This window comes from Heterodontus francisci, chromosome 48, assembly GCF_036365525.1.
Source record: "Heterodontus francisci isolate sHetFra1 chromosome 48, sHetFra1.hap1, whole genome shotgun sequence".
Classification (NCBI taxonomy): domain Eukaryota; kingdom Metazoa; phylum Chordata; class Chondrichthyes; order Heterodontiformes; family Heterodontidae; genus Heterodontus; species Heterodontus francisci.
The window spans coordinates 128,762-146,038 of record NC_090418.1 but is presented as its reverse complement, the minus strand read 5'-3'; the positions used below and the strand labels follow the sequence as shown (position 1 = coordinate 146,038).

The 17,277-nt window shown below is 42.8% G+C and overlaps 1 long non-coding RNA gene across 1 annotated transcript; it reads right to left on the bottom strand.

Moving 5' to 3' along the window:
• Positions 1 to 11,580: 11,580 nt before the first annotated feature.
• Positions 11,581 to 16,163, bottom strand: LOC137357362 (uncharacterized). Its single transcript, XR_010971178.1, has 3 exons — positions 15,882 to 16,163; positions 12,086 to 12,244; positions 11,581 to 11,819 (listed from the first exon to the last, which is right to left on the bottom strand). It is a non-coding gene; the product is annotated as an uncharacterized lncRNA (long non-coding RNA).
• Between the last annotated feature and the right edge of the window lie 1,114 nt (positions 16,164 to 17,277).

Here is a 17,277-nt window from a genome sequence, read left to right as displayed (position 1 = left end):
ACAGCAACGTTAACGAATGTATACCAAGATAAACTAGACACTAAAAGGTTACACCAAGGTTAACGAGATGCTACAATGGTATTCCAATGTAAACTAGACACTAAAGATATATTCCAAGGTGTACTGGGCATTAAAATGGTATAACAATGTATATCAAGGCAAACTAGACACTAATAATAGACACTAAGGTTAACTAGACAGTAAAAGGCATACCAAGACATAAGGTACGTTAGACATTTAAAAAAGGTATACCAAGTTATACCAAGGTAAACTAGACAATACAAAGGTATACCAAGGTGTACTAGACAGTACAATAGTATACCAAGTTTTACTAGACACTAAAAAGAAGTACCAAGGTAAAGTAGACACTAAAATGTTATACCAAGTTAAACCAGGCCCTACAAATGTATACCAAGGTAAACCGGACATTAAAAACATATATCAAGGTAAACTACACACTAATAAGGTATACTAAGGTAAACAAGATGTTAAAACGGTATACCAAGGTACACTAGACACTATAAAAGGAATACCAAGGGGTACTAGGCATTAAAATAGAACAACAAGGTTAACCAAGGAAAACCAGACACTAAAAATATACAATAAAAGCAAAATACTGCGAATGCTGGAAATCTGCAGCAAAAACAAGAAATGCTGGAATCACTCAGCAGGTCTGGCAGCATCTGTGGAAAGAGAAGCAGAGTTAACACTTCGGGTCAGTGACCCTTCTTCGGAACTGACAAATATTAGAAAAGTCACAGATTATAAGCAAGTGAGGTGGGGGTGGGGCAAGAGATAACAAAGGAGAAGGTGCAGATTGGACCAGGCCACATAGCTGACCAAAAGGTCACGGAGCAAAGGCAAACAATATGTTAATTGTGTGTTGAAAGACAAAGCATTAGTACAGATTAGGTATAAATACACTGAATATTGAACAGCAGCAAGTGCAAACCTGAAAAAACCCCAGAAAAAAACAGTGGGTAAGCAAACTGAACAAACTAAGATGAAATGAAATAAATGCAAAAAAATATTGTAAAAAATGTAAAAAAGAATGTTAAAAAAAGGAAGAAAAAATAACTAATAAACATTGAGTTCAATCATTTCAGAGCATGATGGGCCCCCCATTTTACTTTCATTTTTAGTTATCTTTCCTTCCTTTTTTTTAACATTATTTTTTTACATTTTTTACAATCTTTTTTTGCATTTATTTCATTTCATCTTAGTTTGTTCAGTTTGCTTACCCACTGTTTTTTTCAGGTTTTTTTTCAGGTTTGCACTTGCTGCTGTTCAATATTCAGTGTATTTACACCTAATCTGTACTAATGCTTTGTCTTTCAACACACAATTAACATATTGTTTGCCTTTGCTCCGTGACCTTTTGGTCAGCTATGTGGCCTGGTCCAATCTGCACCTTCTCCTTTGTTATCTCTTGCCCCACCCCCACCTCACTTGCTTATAATCTGTGACTTTTCTAATATTTGTAAGTTCCGAAGAAGGGTCATTGACCCGAAACGTTAACTCTGCTTCTCTTTCCACAGATGCTGCCAGACCTGCTGAGTGATTCCAGCATTTCTTGTTTTTGTTTCAGATTTACAGCATCCGCAGTATTTTGCTTTTATTTTAGACTTTGTCCGATCCTGTTATCATTTTCCAAGTGCTCTGCTATTACATCTTTTATAATGGACTCTAGCATTTTCCCCACTACTGATGTCAGGCTTCTTCTTCTTTGGCCTCCTTGTCTCGGGAGACAATGGCTAAGCGCCTTGAGGTGGTCAGTGGTGTGTGGAGCAGCGCCTGGAGTGGCTATAAAGGTCAATTCTAGAGTGACAGGCTCTTCCACAGGTGCTGCAGAAAAATTTGTTTGTCGGGGCTGTTACACAGTTGGCTCTCCCCTTGCGCTTCTGTCTTTTTTCCTGCCAACTGCGAAGTCTCTTCGACTCGCCACACTTTAGCCCCGCCTTTTTGGCTGCCCGCCAGCTCTGGCGAACGCCGGCAACTGACTCCCACAACTTGTGATCAATGTCACAGGACTTCATGTCGCGTTTGCAGACGTCTTTAAAGCGGAGACATGGACGGCCGGTGGGTCTGATACCAATGGCGAGCTCGCTGTACAATGTGTCTTTGGGGATCCTGCCATCTTCCATGCGGCTCACATGGCCAAAACATCTCAAGCGCCGCTGACTCAGTAGTGTGTATAAGCTGGGGACGTTGGCCGCCTCGAGGACTTCTGTGTTGGAGATACGGTCCTGCCACCTGATGCCAAGTATTCTCCGGAGGCAGCGAAGATGGAATGAATTGTGACATCGCTCTTGGCTGACATACGTTGTCCAGGCCTCGCTGCCATAGAGCAAGGTACTGAGGACACAGGCTTGATACACTCGGACTTTTGTGTTCCGTGTCAGTGCGCCATTTTCCCACACTCTCTTGGCATTTTCTCCACTCTAGCATTTTCCCCACTACTGATGTCAGGCTAACCGATCTATAATTCCCTGTTTTCTCTCTACCTCCTTTTTAAAATAGTGGGGTTACATTAGCTACCCTCCAATCTGTTGGAACTGTTTCAGAGTCCATAGAATTTTGAAAAATGACCAGCAATGCATCTACTATTTCAAAGGCCACTTCCTTAAGTACTCTGGGATGTAGATTATCAGGCCCTGGGGATTTATCGGCCTTCAATCCCGTCAATTTCCCTAACACCATTTCCCTACTAATACTGATTTCATACAGTTCCTTCTTCTCACTAGACCCTATGTTCCCCAATATTTCTGGGAGGTAATTTGTGTCCTCCTTTGTGAAGACAGAACCAAAGTATGTATTTAATTGGTCTGCCATTTCTTTGTTCCCCATTATAAATTCCTCCATTTCTGACTGTAAGGGATCCACATTTGTCTTCACTAATCTTTTTTCTCTTCACATATCTATAGAAGCTTTTACTGTCAGTTTTTATGTTCTCTGCAAGCTTACTTTCATACTCTATTTTCCCCTTCTTAATCAATCCCTTTGTCCTCCTTTGCTGAATTCTAAACTGCTCCCAATCCTCAGGTTTGCTGCTTGTTCTGGCCATTTTATATTTCTCCTCCTTGGATCCAATGCTATCCCTAATTTCTTTTGTAAGTCACGGTTGAGCCACCCTTCCTGTTTTATTTTTGCGCCAGACTGGAATGAACAATTGTTGTAATTCATCCATGCGCTCTTTAAATGCTAGCCATTGCCTATCCACTGTCAACCCTTTTCGTAACGTTCCCCAATCTGTCATAGCCAACTCACACCTCATACCTTCATAGTTTCCTTTATTTAGATTCAGGACCCTAGTCTCAGAATCTACTCTCTCACTCGCCATCTTAGTGAAAAATTCCAACATGTTATGGTCGCTCTTCCCCAGGGGACCCCACATAACAAGATTGTGAACTAATCTTTTCTCATTACACAATACCCAGTCTAGGATGCCCTGTTCTCTAGTTGGTTCCTCAACGTATTGATTCAAAAAACCATCATGTACGCACACTCCAGGAATTCCTCCTCCAGAGTATTATTGCTAATTTGGTTTGGCCATATGTAGATTAAAGTCACCCATAATTACAGTTGCACCCTTATTGCATGCGTCTCTAATTTCCTGTTTAATGCCATCCTCTACATCACCCCTGCTGTTTGGGGGTCTATATACAACATTTAAATTTATATATATTTATATAAAATATATCCTTCCTGAGGTGTAGTACCCAAAACTAAATACCGTACTAACCACAGCTTTATATAACTGTAACATAACTTCCATCCCTTTGTATTCCAAGACTCTTGAGATAAAGAACAACATTCCACTAGCTTTTTGATTTTTTTTTTTACCTGTCCTCTGGCTTTAGTGATTTCTGTACTTGGTCCCCCCTAAATCTCTCAGTTCCTAGCTTCTCACCATTAATGATCTATCTTTTTTAGGTTCAAAGTGGATGACCTCACATTTCCCCACATTGAACTCCACCTGTCATAATTTTGCAAACTCACTTAATCTGTTAATGTCCCTTTGCAATTTTCAGTTCCCATCTACACTATTTACTCCAACATTTAGATTAATTTCGTCAGCAAACTTGGATATACAACTCTGTATTCATCTGTTCACATCACATTTGTTTACATGACTTCTACAAATGTTATTACATTTATTGTATAAAAATTGGGTCCCCTGTAGTTGATTATCTTTGCTCATGGTTTCACGCCAGCAGCTGTTGTACAACAAGTTAGCAGGAATCAGGAGACTGCCCAGGAGCGAGGGAGAAGGGTAAAGCAAGGAACTCCCCCATTTCAGAGACTCCCCCTCCCACCCACATGCTGAAACCTGTGATTCCTGACTCCTCCAATTCTCAGTTGTCTCGCCTCCTCCACGTGGTGCTGGCTCTCTATGCTGTTACAGAAGCCTCTGGCTTGGTGACATCAATCAGACAGTGATGTTACGAAGTGGGGGTGGACAGACCTTGTGGTGGGAAATTTAAAATTGCTGAATCTCCCAGGCTATTGGAAACAGTGATTAGGGGAGGAACACCCCTAGTTCCAGGAAACTCCCAGCTATTCCAGGTGGGTCAGCATACCCTAGGGACACTACTAGTCACAACCTGCCAGTTGCAGTATATACCCATTATCCCAACTCTCTATATCCTACCACTTAATCAACTCAACTACTCACCTCAAATGTTGCCTCCCCTTACAAGCACACTCATATTTCATGACAGTCTTTTATCTGGAACATTGTTGACCACGTTTGCTACCTCTTCAAAAAAATTCAATTTATTTTATTAGACATATAGCTGAAGTAAAAGTAAAGGTAGGGAATTTAGATTGTAGTAGTGGTCTTTGGAGTGGAATAAGGTCCATAGCGTAATCAGTACTCTAAATTAAAGGGTGTAACTAAGGAGCTTAATCTAAGGCTAAGTCATGGCAGGAGAGCTCAGCCCCTTGGCATGCTCCTCCTGCACTATGTGGGAAATCAGGGACACTTCCAGTGTCCCTGGCGACCATGCGTGCAGGAAGTGTATCCATCTGCAGCTACTAGCTGACCGCATTGCGCAGCTGGAGCTATGGATGGATTCACTGTGGAGTATCCGCGATGCTGAGGACGTTTAGATAGCACGTTTAGCGAGGTGGTCACACCACAAGTAATGGCTGCAGAGGCAGAAAAGGGATGGGTGACCACCAGATGGAGTAGTAGGTGCAAGAACGTAGTGCAGGAGTCCCCTGTGGCCATCCCCCTCTCAAACAGATATACCGCTTTGGATACTGTTGGGGGGGGAGGGGGGGGGGGATGGCCTCCCAGGGCAAAGCAGCAACAGCCAAGTTCGTGGCACCACAGATGTCTCTGCTGCACAGGAGGGGATGAAGAAGAATGGGAGAGCTATAGTGACAGGAGATTCAATTGTAAGGGGAACAGACAGGCATTTCTGTGGCCGCAAACGAGACTCCAGGATGGTATGTTGCCTCCCTGGTGCTAGGGTCAAGGATGTCTTGGAGCGGCTGCAGGACATTCTGAAGGGGGAAGGTGAACAGTCAGAGGTCGTGGTACACATTGGCACCAACAACATAGGCAGGAAGAGGGATGAGGTACTGCAACAAGAATTTAGGGAGCTAGGCAGCAGATTAAAAAGCAGGACCTCAAAGGTTGTAATCTCTGGATTACTCCTGGTGCTATGTGCTAGTGAGTATAGGAATAGGAGGACAGAGCAGATGAATGTGTGGCTGAGGAGATGGTGCAGGAGGGAAGGCTTTAGTTTCCTGGATCACTGGGTCTGTTTCTGGCAAAGGTGGGACCTGTACAAGTTGGACGGGTTGCACCTGAACCGGAACGGGACCAACATCCTTGCAGGGAGGTTTTCTAGTGCTGTTGGTCGGGGGGGGGGGTGGGGGGGGGGGGGGGGGGGGGGGGGGGGGGGGGGGGGGGGGGGGGAGGGGGGGGGGGGGGATTTAAACTAATTTGGCAGGGGGATGGGATACAGAGTGGAGGTACAGTAGGGGGTGATGCACAGTCAAATATAGAAGAGAAACTGAGTCAGTCTGGAAGGCAGATCAAATATAGACCTGTTGAGGCACAAGTGAAAAATGCAAGGCTGGATTGCATCTATTTTAATGCAAGGAGTCTTACTAGTAAGGCAGATGAATTGAGGGTGTTGATTAGCACATGGCATTATGATATTATTGTTATCACAGAGACATGGTTGAGGGAGAGATAGGACTGGCAGCTCAATATTCCAGGGTATAGAATCTTCAGGTGCGACAGGGGAGGGGATAAAAGAGGAGGTGGCATTGCACTGTTGATCAAGGGGTCAATTACTGCAGTAAGGAGGGATGATATCTGAGAAGTTTCTTCAAATGAGGCCATATGGGTAGAACTTAAAAACAAAAAGGGGGCAATCACTTGGCTGGGAGTGTACTACAGGCCTCCAAACAGTCAGGGAGAGATAGAGGAGCAGATAGGTAGGCAAATCTCAGAGGTGTGAAAATAATAGGGTAATAATAGTAGGGGATTTCAACTTCCCCAATATTAACTGGGGTAGTCTTAGTGCAAAAGACTTAAAGGGGGCGGAATTCTTAAAATGCATACAGGAGAGCTTTTTGAGCCAGTACGTAGAAAGTCCTACAAGAGAAGGGGCAGTACTGGACCTAATCTTAGGGAATGAAGCTGGACAAGTGGTGGAAGTGTCAGTGGGGGAGCATTTCAGGGATAGTGACCATAACTCTAAGATTTAAGGTAGTTATGGAAAAGGACAAAGATGGACTGGAAATAAAGGTACTGAATCGGGGGAAGGCCGATTTCAATTTGATAAAACAGGATCTGACCAAAGTGGACTGGGAGCAGCTACTTGTAGGAAAGTCTACATCAGACCAGTGGGAGTCATTCAAAGAGGAAATAGTGAGAGTTCAGAGCCAACATGTACCCGTTAAGGTGAAGGGTAGGACCAACAAGTCCAGGGAACCCTGGATGTCAAGGGATATAGAGGATTGGATCAGGAAAAAAAAAGGAGACTTATGGCAGATTCAGAGGGCTGAAAACAGCAGAGGCACTAGAGGAGTATAGAAAGTGTAGGGGGGTACTTAAAAAAGTAATTAGGAGAGCGGAGAGGGGAACATTGGCGGGCAAGATAAAGGAAAATCCCAAGGCATTTTATAAGTATATTAAGGGCAAAAGGATAACCTGGGAAAGAGTAGGGCCCATTAGGGACCAAAGTGGCAATCTGTGTGAGGAGCCGGAGGAAATAGGTGAGGTTTTAAATGATTACTTTTCATCTGTGCTCACTATGGAGAAGGACGATGTAGGTGTAGAGATCAGGGAGGGGGATTGTGATATACTTGAACATATTAGCATTGAAAGGGAGGAAGTATTAGCGGGCTTAAAAGTGGATAAATCCCCAGGCCAGATGAGATGTATCCCAGGCTGTTATGTGAGGCAAGGGAGGAGATTGCAGGGGCTCTGACACAAATTTTCAAATCCTCTCTGGCCACAGGAGAGGTACCAGAGGGACTGGAGGACAGCGAATGTAGTGCCATTATTCAAGAAGGGTATCAGGGATAAACCAGGTAATTGTAGGCCAGTGAGTCTAACATCAGTGGTTGGGAAACTATTGGAAAAAATTCTGAGAGACAGGATTAATCTCCACTTGGAAAAGTAGGGATTAATCAAGGATAGTCAGCATGGCTTTGTCAGGGGGAGATTGTGTCTAACTAACTTGATTGAATGTTTTGAGGAAGTGACTAGATGAGGGTAAAGCAGTTGATGTAGTCTACATGGACTTCAGTAAGGTTTTTGATAAGGTCCCGCATGGCAGATTGGTTAAGAAAGAAAGAGCCCATAGGATCCAGGGCAAATTGGATCCAAATTGGTTTAGTGGCAGGAGGCAGAGGGTAATGGTTGAGGGCTGTTTTTGCGATTGGAAGCCTGTGACCAGTGGTGTACCACAGGGTTCGGTGCTGGGTCCCTTGCTGTTTGTAGTGTACATTAATGATTTAGATGTGAATACAGGAGGTATGATCAGTAAGTTCGCAGATGACACGAAAATTGGTGGTGTCGTAAATAGTGAGGAGGAAAGCCTTAGATTACAGGATGATATAGATGGGCAGAGCAGTGACAAATGGAATTTAATCCTGAGAAGTGTGAGGTGATGCATTTTGGGAGGACTAACAAGGCAAGGGAATATACAATGGTAGGGCCCGAGGAAGTACAGAGGGTCAGAGGGACCTTGGTGTACTTGCTCATAGATCACTGAAGGCAGCAGCATAGGTAGATAAGGTGGTTAGGAAGGCATATGGGATACTTGCCTTTATTAGCTGAGGCATAGAATATAAGAGCAGGGAGGTTATGATGGAGCTGTATAAAACGCTGGTTAGACCATAGCTGGAGTACTGTGTACAGTTCTGGGCACCACACTATAGGAAGGATGTGATTGCACTGGAGAGGGTGCAGAGGGGATTCACCAGGATGTTGCCTGGGCTGGAGCATTTCAGCTATGATGAGACACTGGATAGGCTGGGGTTGTTTTCCTTCGAGCAGAGAAGGCTGAGGGGAGATAGGATTGAGGTATACAAAATTATGAGGGGCATTGATAGGTTCGATAGGAAGAAATTTTTTTCCCTTAGCAGAGGGGTCAATAACCAGGGGGCATAGATGTAAGGTAAGGGGCAGGAGGTTTAGAGGGGATTTGAGGAAAACACTTTTCACCCAGAGGGTGGTTGGAATCTGGAATGCACTGCTTGAAGGGGTGGTAGAGGCAGGAACCCTCAAAACATTTGAGCAGTTTTTAGATGAGCACTTGAAATACCATAGCGTACAAGGCTACGGGCCAAGTGCTGGAAAATGGGATTAGAATAATTAGGTGCTTGATGGCCGGCACAGACACGATGGGCCGAAGGGCCTGTTTCTGTGCTGTATAACTTTATGACTCTATGACTATATTGTCTGTGTAAGAGCCGGCACTCCACCCCATCCACCACCCCCCCCCCCCCCCCCCCCCCCGAGTGTGTCAATTGAACATAACTTGTTTAAAAAGACCATAGAGCTGAATGGCTGAAAACATGGCTGCACATTTGCATTCTGAGAGACAATTGAATAGAAAGACAATGGAAGTGTTCCCTGATTCAATGAGAAAGATTGGGCTCGGCAACAATGATGATCCACATCTTGTCTGTGTAAGACCCAGCACTCCACCCCCCACCGAGCATGTCTAGTAAGCTTTGAAAAATCAACAACCCTCACAGGTGATGCTGTTTCAAACAAAGAGCTGGTCACATGACTAACCTGCTGGCCAACCTGGGAATTGATTGAATTGTGCCTCACAGAAAGGTTTGGGGAAACTACAATTGAACTCTCTCCAGCAAGGTTCTAGGGACCCATGGAAGCAGCTTAAGAGAACTTCTTCAGTCTCTGGTACCAGCAAAACACATTTGAAAGTTTGCACTGGGCCCCAGCAAGAACTGCAAGACTTAACTCCAATCAAGGTCTTTACATCCAAACAAAAACAGTAACAGAATGCCATCTACTACTCCAAATCCTCCCCCTTTAATTCTTTCTCCTCCTCTGTATCTATTTGTGTGTGTGTTTATCTCGTATGCATGCGAGCATGGTTGTGTCACATATTTTTAGTAATTTTTATCTGAGTTAGAGTGTTAAGGTTAATAAAGTTATCTCCTGTTTAAACCCACGAAAGCCTGTCTGATTGCTCTCCAATTATAATTGTATACGAGCCAATGAGCAAAGACTCACTGAGGTGAAGCAAAAAACATTGGGTTTTTAAAAGTTAAGCCCTGTTACGGCCAAAACAGGAAAGGGGCCGGAGGGGAGCCTGAGGCCCCTTCCTCACCCAGACATAACAACCTATTCTGAGCATTCTGAAATATCCCCTTAAATGTCTGCCACTGCTTCTCTATTAATCTAACTCCTAGCCTAGTAACCCAGTTCACTTCAGCTAGCTCAGCTTTCATGCCCACATAGTTGCCCTTATTCAAGTTTAAAATATTAGTCTTAGAGTCACTCTTCTCTCTTTCAAACTGGATGTAAAATTCAATCGTATTGTGATTGTTGCTATCTAGAGGTGCCTTTACTCTGAGGTCATTAATTAATCCTGTCACATTACACAATACCAAATCCCAAAGCCATCTCTCACTGGGATTAAATTCCCTTTTAGTTAAAAAAGAACAAATGTCTGCATTACTGTATAAATTAACAACTCACCAAAAGCAAGATTTGATATGAAGTTTGAGCAGATTTTGGTTCAATACTCTAACACTCACAGCCCCTTCCCCCAGTCTCTACATTTGTCCCCCACAACCCCTGCCGACCCCCTCCCCAGGTCTCTATACCCACCCACATTGACCACTATCTTTACCTGCCCTCCTCCGCCCAGCCTCTACACTCGCCCTCTCCGCCTGGTCTCTACAGTTGCCCAGTCTCTGCATTCACTCCCTCATCAGGTTTCTACACTTGCCCCATCACCTGGCCTTAACACACACACACTCACCTGTTCTCTGCAAAAGGTAAGTAACTTACCCGAATGCAGAGGCAGGTGGAGCAAGAATCCCAACCCCAAAATAAAGGACCTCATCGATGCTCCTGCTCCCACAATTACTTTCAACCCCCCCAAAGGTCTCAAACCCCCTCATCATTCCCAATCCCCTGCTCCCTCTCCTCTCCTATCTTTGACCCCTCTCCCTGCTCCCCAAACTCCTCCCCATCTCTGTGTGCTCATCCCTCCCTCTCTCCACCTCCTTCTCTGATTCCCTTCACCACCATAAAACTCAGCCTGTTAACTAGGCCTTCGGCTGTCCTTTTCTTAGTCTCCTTCAGTTCCATCCATTTATTCTTATACCTTTGTGAAGAATTGGGGACATTTTTCTATGTTAAAGGAGCTTTATAAATGCAAGTTTCTTGTTCTTTTGGTCAGTTCGGGTACTTCATTACAGGAAGGATGTGATCATACTAGAGAGGGTACAGCGGAGATTTACGACGATGTTATCAGGACTGGAAAATTGTAGCTACAAGGATAGGCTGGGGGCTGTTTCTTTGGAACAGAGGAAGCTGAGGGAGATTTAATTGAGGTGTATAAAATTATAAGGGAAGGACCTATTTTCTTTAGCAGGGAGGTAAATAACTGAGGGGGCATAAATTTAATGTAATTGGTAGAAGGATTAGAGGGGAGTTGAGGAGACATTTTTTCACCCAGAGGGTGGTGGAAATCTGGAACTCACTGCCTGAAAGGGTGGTAGATGCAGAAACCCTCATTGCATTTAAAAATTACTTGGATATGCACACTTGAAGTGCTGTAACTTACAGGGCTATGGACCAAGGGCTGGAAAGTGATATTAGGCTGGTTTTCTCTTTTTCAGATGGCACAGACACAACACTGAATGGCCTCCTTTTGAGCAGTAAATGTTCTATGTCTCTGTATTTCACACACCTTGGAGCGAAGGTATGAAAATAGCAGCAACAGTATTCAAGCCCTGGATTCTTTTCTGTTTAAATTTCTTACTTAGGCTTTGAATGGTTAGGGAAATACTGACAGTTCTTCTAAAATGTTTACACAAATCTGCAGCTCATTTGTAATTCTCATCATTATGGTGTTTATTTGTTTAAAAATGCCTGGAAATCTTTGCTGCCTGTGTGAGAGGGATTATATTTTAAACATCAGTTTAGTATAAGTTTCTATTGAGAAATAATTTAAAATAAAATGATGCGCAGACTAGAAGTTGGATCTTCATAAGGATGGTGTTGGGTTGTCGATCGTGTCGCTGCTCAGATAAAATCCTTGCTGAGATTAAAGGGCAAGTAAGAAGAGAAAATAACAAGTGAACTGTGAAAAAAAAAAACAGATGAATATTTTCTGGATTATGAACTTTTGGAACTGCAAATATCGCTATATTACAGGAAAACTTTAAAAACTTGGTTAATAGGGAATACATATAATAATAGTTATTTGAAAGGTAAGATATTTAACTGCCAGGTGATGGCTGAAATGCATCCAAGGATTTAAGTTTTGTATGAAAAACATAGTCACGTTCCTGAAATGAAAAGGTCGCAAAAGAGCAAGAAAGATCAGAGTGACAACTTGATACTGACCTTGTGATTAACTGAAAACCATCCCAAATAAGAGAAGGATTGTGGCCCAATTTGAGTGCATTTCTTTATCTCTGATCTTACAATAGGTGCAGGTTAAACGTATCTTGTAGATTGTGGATCGTTAGACAGCATCGAATAAATGCAGTCAGCAGCAATTCCCTAATAAAAAAAAACAAAATATTGAGGATGGTGGAAATCTGAAATAAGAACAGAAAATGCTGGAAACACTCAGCAGCTCAGGCAGCATCTGTGGAAAGAGAAACAGTTAATGGCCTAACTACATATGAACATACAAATTAGGAGCAGGAGTAGGCCATTCGGCCCCTCGAGCCTGCTCCACCATTTGATAAGGTCATGGCTGACCTGATTGCAGCCTCAATCCGACTTTCCTGTCTATCTGTTATAACATTTGACTCCCTTGTCAATCAAGAATCTATCTAACGTAGCCTTAAAAATATTCAATGACCCTGCTTACACTGCTCTCTGGGGAAGAGAATTCCACAGACAAATGACCTCTGAGAGAAAAAAAATCTCCTCATCTCTGTCTTAAATGGGAGACCCCTAATTTTTAAACTGTGTCCCCTAGTTCTAGTCTCTCCCATAAGGGGAACACATCCTCTCTGCATCCACCCTGTCAAGTCCCCTCAGGATCTTTATATGTTTCAATAAAATCACCTTTCATTCTTCTAAACTCCAATGGATACAGGCCTAACCTGTCCAATCTTTTCTCAAGATAAGCCCATCATTCCAGGAATCAATCGAATGACCCTTCTCTGAACTGCTTCTAATACAATTATATCCTTTCTTAAGTAAGGAGACCAAAACTGTGTCCAGTACTCCAAATGTGGTCTCACCAATGCCCTTTATAACTGTAGCAAAACTTTATTTTGCCTTCCTAATCACTTGCTGTACCTACATACTAACTTTTTGTGAATCATGTTGCAGGACACCCGGCTCCCTCTGTACCACAGAGTTCTGCAATCTCTCTCCATTTAAATATATACTGCTTTTCTTTTCTTCCTGCCAAAGTGGACAATCTCACATTTTCCCACATTATACTCCAGCTGCCAAATATTTGCCCACTCACTTAATCTATCTTTATCTCTTTGCAGACTCTATGTCCTCTTCACAGCTTACTGTTACAATTTACCTACCTTTGTGTCATCAGCAAATTTAGCAACCATATATTTGGTTCTTTCATCCAAGTTATTGATATAAATTGTAAATAGTTGAAGCCTCAGCACTGATCCCTGTAGCACTCCACTAGTTACAGCTTGCCAACCTGAAATTGCCCCAGTTAACCCTACTCTCTGCTTCCTGATAGCTAACCAATCCTCTATCCATGATAATATGTTACCCCCTACACCGTGAGCTCTTATTTTGTTTTGTAACCTTTGATGTGGCACTTTATCAAATGCCTTTTGGAAATCCAAGTACACCACATCTACAGTTCCCCTTTATCTGCCTTGCTTGTTGTTTCCCCAAAGAACTCTATTTCCCTTTCACAAAACCATGTTGACTCTGCCTGATCATATTAAAAGTTTCTAAATGCACTTTAATAACAGATTCTAGCATTTTCCCTATGACAGATGTTATGCTAACTGGCCTAAGTTTTCTGTTTTCCTCCTTTCTTGTATAGAGGAGTTACATTTGCTATTTTCCAATCTGGTGGGACCTTCCCAGAATTTAGGGAAAATTAGAACCAATGCATCTACTACCTTAGCAGCTACTTCTTTTAAGACCCTAGGATACAGGCCATCAGGTCAAAGAACAAAGAACAGTACAGCACAGGAACAGGCCATTCGGCCCTCCAAGCCTGCGCCGATCTTGATGCCTGCCTAAACTAAAACCTTCTGCACTTCCGGGGTCCATATCCCTCTATTCCCATCCTATTCATGTATTTGTCAAGACGCCTCTTAAATGTCGCTATCGTACCTGCTTCCACCACCTCCCCCGGCAGCAAGTTCCAGGCACTCACCACCCTCTGTGTAAAGAACTTGCCTCGCACATCCCCTCCAAACTTTGCCGCTCTCAGCTTAAACCTATGTCCCCTAGTAACTGACTCTTCCACCCTGGGAAAAAACTTTTGACTATCCATTCTGTCCATGCCACTCATAACTTTGTAAACCTCTATCATGTTGCCCCTCCACCTCCGTCGTTCCAGTGAAAACGATCCGAGTCTATCCAACCTCTCCTGGGGACTTGTCTGCCTTTAGTTCTAATAGTATTCTCAGTACCTTTTCCCTGGTGATTGTAATTATTTTCAGGTTCCTCCGTCCCTTTCAGCTCTTGATTTACAAGTATTTCTGGGATGTTACTTGTGTCTTCTACAGTAAAGGCAGACACAAAATATCTGTTTAACACTTCTGCCATTTCTTTAATTCCCCAGACTCACCGTCAAGAAGACCAATGTTCACTTTAGTTACTCTTTCTTTTTAAATACTTAGATAAGATAGGTGCTTAATGGCTGGCATAGATACAATGGGCCGAAGGGCCTGTTTCTGTGCTGTATAACTCTATGACACTTAATAACTGTTTTTATATTTTTAGCTGGCTTTTTATCATACTATAATTTCTCCCTTTTTTGTCAATCTTTGCTGGCCTTTAAATTCTGTCCAATCTTCTGATCTACCACTGATCTTCACAGAGTTGTATGTTTTTTCTTTATATTTGATACTATCCTTAACGTCCTTAGTTAGTCACAGATGGTGCATCCTTCTCCTAGTGTTGTTCTTTCTCACTGGAATACATCCTTGCAGAGTGTTAGGATATATCACCTTACATGTCTGCTACTGCATCTCTACTGACCTTCCCTTTAACCTAATTTCCCATTTCATTTTAGCCAGCACTGTCTTCATACCCTTGAAACAGAGGGGATAGATGAGTGGGGAGGGGGGGTGCAGTGATGGGGGAAGGGACCACAGGGGGGGAGGGTGATGGGGGAAGAGATCGTGGGGACGGTGAGATGGTAGTTAGAGATCGGGGATGCTGGTAATGATTCTGCTGTTGCCATTTACAACTCCTCGGGACCCATCTTCCGTTTTTTTTTGACCCATTACCATTTCTTTTTGCAGTACACCATCATCACCCGCTTTGCCATTTCATCTCTCCTCCCTTCCACCCTATCCCCTGTGGGAAAAAGGCATTGAAGTGGATGATCAGCCATGATGGTATTGAATGGCAGAGCAGGCTCGATGGGCTGAATGGCCTTTTCCTGCTCCTATGTTCCTCCCTTCCACCCTATCACAGACCTTCCCGTTTTGTTCTTTCCTCCATATTTTCCGGCTTCTGTACTTCTTTAAAACCTGTTACTTCTTTAACCTTTTCCAGTTCTGATGAAAGGTCATTGAGTTGAAACACTAACTTTATTTTTCTCTCCACAGATGCAGCCAGAGCTGCTGAGTATTTCCTTCTTAATAAACCTATGGTTACAATCCGGCCTTAACTCCTTTTACACAAGAACAGCGGACGACTGGAAATTTCTCAATGTTTAATTTTATAAAGGGTCTGAACTTCATGTTGTGACACATTCAGCACTGGTACAATTCTGTGATTCAACACTTGGGACAAGGTTGCTCTGAAGATATCGCAGCAGTTTCTGTTTCCGAAGACCGAAGCCGGTCGCATCCCGTTTAAAGCGGCAAGTCTCTAAAAGTGAATACAGAATTCCCGGTTCCCCAATCTCAGGCTGATATTCAGCTCACAACTCCAGACTATTCTTCCGGAATCCTGTTCTAGTTTTAGCTAAAAGTAGAAACTAAAAGTTGTAATAGTAGAAAGGAACAGCAAAGCTCACCTTTAAAGTCAGATATCCAACATCCCGTTGCAACAATCCTGTAGATTTGCAATTATATAGGGTTTGGGATCTCGGGTCACGCCCAGGAGAAATAACACCTGCCGTGAACGAAAACAGGAGGACCGCCTCCAAAAATAAAGTCATTATTTTTGATCAAAGAGTGAGCCTTGCCGAACAGTTGTGGGAAACTGCTGCATCATAAAAAACCTCGAACAAAGACTGTTAGGAGCTGATAAATCAACAAATCAAGAGAGACTGCAGCAATGGGTTCAGAATCAAAAACAGTGCGGAAACAGAGAGAGACTGCGGATACAGAGGGTTGATGTGATGTACGTAGACTTCAAAAAGGCGTTTGATAAAGGGTGTACGGGACCCTGAGCTTGATAAATAGAGGCATAGAGTACAAAAGCAAGGCGGTTATGGTAAATCTTTATAAAACATTGGTTCAGCCTCAATGGTATTGTGTCCAATTCTAGGCACCACACTTTAAGAAGGAAGTGAAGACATCAGAGAGGATGCAGGAAAGATTGAATAGAATGGTTCCAGGGATGAAGGACTGAAGCTACATGAATAGATTACAGAAGCTAGTGCTGTTCTCTTTTAAAGAAGAGAAAGTTTAGAGGACATTTGGTCGAGATGTTCAATGGCAGGGTCAAGAACCAGAGGACACCGATTTGGAATCAAGAGAAATCTTACACTTGAGGGACATTTTAACCATAGCCAGACTCATCATAGAATTAGTTACAAACACTTGTTTGTAACACTACACTACTGTACTCTTAAACAATAAATTACTGTACCCTAAACACTACACTACTGTACACTTAAATACTTAATTACTGAACCCCTTAAACACTACACTACTCCATCCCTAAACACTGCACTACTGTACTCTTAAATACTTAATTACTGTACCCCTAAACACTACACTACTGTACTCTTAAATACTTAATTACTGTACCCCTTAAACACTACACTACTGGACTCTTAAACACTACACTACTGTACTCTTAAACACTACGTTACTGTACCCCTAAACACTACACTACTCTATCCCTAAACACTACACTACTGTACTCTTAAACACTACACTACTGTACTCTTAAACACTAAATTACTGTACCCTAAACACTACACTACTGTACACTTAAATACTTAATTACTGTACCCCTTAAACACTACACTACTGTACTCTTAAACACTACATTACTGTTCCCCTAAACACTACACTACTGTACTCTTAAACACTACATTACTGTTCCCCTAAACACTACACTACTGTACTCTTAAAGACTACATTACTGTACCCCTAAACACTACACTACTGTACTCTTAAATACTTAATTACTGTACCCCTTAAACACGACACTACTCTATCCCTAAACACTACACTACT